General features: G+C 37.3%; 1 long non-coding RNA gene across 1 annotated transcript; it reads right to left on the bottom strand.

The window, feature by feature from the left end:
* Window positions 1–2,228: 2,228 nt before the first annotated feature.
* LOC127536753 (uncharacterized) lies at window positions 2,229–2,797 on the bottom strand. Its single transcript, XR_007945946.1, has 2 exons — window positions 2,694–2,797; window positions 2,229–2,534 (listed from the first exon to the last, which is right to left on the bottom strand). It is a non-coding gene; the product is annotated as an uncharacterized LOC127536753 (long non-coding RNA).
* Between the last annotated feature and the right edge of the window lie 512 nt (window positions 2,798–3,309).

The raw sequence follows: 3,309 nt of genomic DNA, 5'->3' as shown, positions 1-3,309 counted from the left end.
CATCTGAGGACTGTTTAATCTGTTGTACTCTTTCTTTGTCCTTAAGTAATTCACCATTCTTTATCCAACACACACAGATACACTCAACAAAATTATAAACGCAACACTTGTTTTTGCTCCCATTTTTTATGAGATGAACTCAAAGATCTAAATCTTTTTCCACAAACACAATATCACCATTTCTCTCAAATATTGTTCACAAATCTGTCTAAATCTGTGATAGTGAGCACTTCTCCTTTGCTGAGATAATCCATCCCTCCTCACAGGTGTGCCATATGAAGATGCTGATTAGACACCATGATTAGTGCACAGGTGTGCCTTAGACTGCCCACAATAAAAGGCCACTGTGAAAGGTTCAGTTTTATTACACAGCACAATGCCACAGATGGCACAAGATTTGAGGGAGCGTGCAATTGGCATACTGACAGCAGGAATGTCAACCAGAGCTGTTGCTGGTGTATTGAATGTTCATTTCTCTACCATAAGCCAAGTCCAAAGGCGTTTCAGAGAATTTGGCAGTACATCCAACCAGCCTCACAACCGCAGACCACGTGTAATCACACCAGCCCAGGACCTCCACATCCAGCATGTTCACCTTCAAGATGGTCTGAGACCAGCCACTCAGACAGCTGCTGAAACAATCGGTTTGCATAACCAAAGAATTTCTGCACAAACTGTCAGAAACCGTCTCAGGGAAGCTCATTTGCATGCTCGTTGTCCTCATCGGGGTCTTGACCTGACTCCAGTTCGTTGCCATTGAAGAGGAGTGGACCCCCCCCACACACACACACCAAAAAAATACAACTGCACCTTTCAGAGTGGCCTTTTATTGTGGGCAGTCTAAGGCACACCTGTGCACTAATCATAGTGTCTAATCAGCATCTTGATATGGCACACCTGTGAGGTGGGATGGATTATCTCAGCAAAGGAGAAGTGCTCACTATCACAGATTTAGACAGATTTGTGAACAATATTTGAGAGAAATTGTGATATTGTGTATGTGGAAAAAGTTTTAGATCTTTGAGTTCATCTCATAAAAATGGGAGAAAAAACAAAAGTGTTGCGTTTATATTTTTGTTGAGTGTGTGTTATGGCATGCCGTTTAGGAAATTATATATTGAATGAAAGTCGATATATATAATGAAAGTCGATATATATTGAATGAAACTTGATATATATTGAATGAAAGTCGAGATATATATATATATAATGAACGTCGATATATATATATATATATATATATATATATATATAATGAACGTCGATATATATATAATGAAAGTCGATATATATGTTGAATGAAAGTCGGAATATATGGAATGAAAGTCGGAATATAGAATGTTCAGATTTTCATTCCATCTATTCAAAGTTTCATTCCATATATTCAGACTTTTTCCTACTGAGCCCTGGAAGGACATGGCAAACAAAAACAGGAACCTTATTGGACATTTGCTCTTCAGATGAGCTCTTCTGTGATTATCTATCTGTCTTCATGGTTGTCACAGGGCACGGCGACTACGTTTGAGAAAACAGGTAATTTTTAGAGATGTTTTGATTCTGAACACTGAACGTGTTAGCATTAGCTTAGCTACTTAGCTTCGACTACATTTGCATCCGTACATAGCTTAAAGGTTAAACACATGCACCATATGTTGATGATAATGATAATATCTATGTTTATCTTTATAGCTGGTCTTAAGGCTAATTATGAGGCAGAGGTCAGCTGCTACCTGGACACATCCATGATCACGCCACTGGTGGGACACAATTGTACTGGATTTCAGCTGAAGGCTGCTGTTCTGTCCAAACTGAGACATTTTTATTGTGACATACCCTCCACTGTTTTTAGCTTTTGATTCAATAAAATTTTTTGAGATGAGGAAATCACTATTGCATGTTTCTAGTTAAATACCCTACTTTTATGATATATCACTACAGCATGCACTTTTTATATTTTCCATCAATTTCACCCAAAAGTTGAATAACTATTTGTGAGCAGTGTATGTAGACACATAATAGAAGCACATTTCAATAATATGTCTGCTGCAGTAGTGCAGTTTATCTACCTAGATTGGTGTAACAGTAAAAAAACAACAGCATATGCTACTGATGTTTCTGACTAAAATCTGCTTGAAAAGCACAACTGCTTATCTGTCAAAATGTGTGTAACAAAAGTGTGCACTGAACACTGAATAAAGTTTCTGTAGATTATAGACAAAATTTGCATCTCTCATCACAAATTTCTGTTTATTCACCCGAAGTGCATGAGTAAAATACAAAACAGGTGAAGTACTAAAAAAGATTTATTTTCTAGAAAAGCCAATAGTCAACAATGCAGTTTAATTCTGGGACAGTTGCTCCAGCACCGACACCATGCGTCCCATCAGTGCAGCCAAGGTTTTCATTCATCTTCTGGATGTTCTGGAGCATGGCAGAGGTCATGTCTTGGTGTCTTCCGATCTGTTCCAAGAACCGTTCCTCTGACCTCTCCAGATACTGCAGAGGATGCACAGCAGCTTCCTGGTTCCCTTTTCCTGCATAAAAGCACCAAAAAGTACCAGTTGTCAGTAATTATTTTCTATTTTCATAAACACAGTTAACTTAAAGTAAATGTTCTATTTTGTGATTTTAGGATGGGTCAAAAGATAACATACTGATCATGTTGATGTCTGCATAGTCTAAACAGATCTTACTTGATTTGGTCTGTAGAGAGGAGGACGGCGTGGAGGAGCTGCAGGACGGAACCAGTAAGCTGCAGACTAGTGCTCCTGGTAACTGGACCTTATCATCCAAGGCCGACAACTAAATAAAATGAACAAGACATGCTGTTGATAGCATCTGTAATACAAATGATTTTATCCATTAACTGATTTATTGCTTTGTCCATACAATGTTAGAAAGTGTTACAAATAATACCTGTAATAATTTCCAACAGTGATAAATGCCTTGTTTTATTTTACAACAAAAAACACCAAAAGCATCTGTGTATAAGAAATCAGTGCATTGGATTTCCACATCTGCAAAGTGGAAAATCACACATCAGAATTTTACCTTGAAATTATGAAAATAGCTGCAGATTACCAGTACTCTTTATTTCATTGTGTTAACTTGATCATTTGAATCAGTTTTTTAGACTTGTATTACTGATACAAAACATAATCAACACATAAATTATAATGTGTTCGCAAAGAGTTCACTGGTTCTTCAAGGGAAATTTCAATGATTACCATATAGTTCAGTAATATGATTAATGGGTCATTGTGTAACATCGTGGGAGGTTCTGAATACAGGTCTGGTAATGAAATATTG

This window comes from Acanthochromis polyacanthus, chromosome 13 (genome assembly GCF_021347895.1).
Source record: "Acanthochromis polyacanthus isolate Apoly-LR-REF ecotype Palm Island chromosome 13, KAUST_Apoly_ChrSc, whole genome shotgun sequence".
Classification (NCBI taxonomy): domain Eukaryota; kingdom Metazoa; phylum Chordata; class Actinopteri; family Pomacentridae; genus Acanthochromis; species Acanthochromis polyacanthus.
This window is presented reverse-complemented; position numbering and strand designations above follow the sequence as displayed.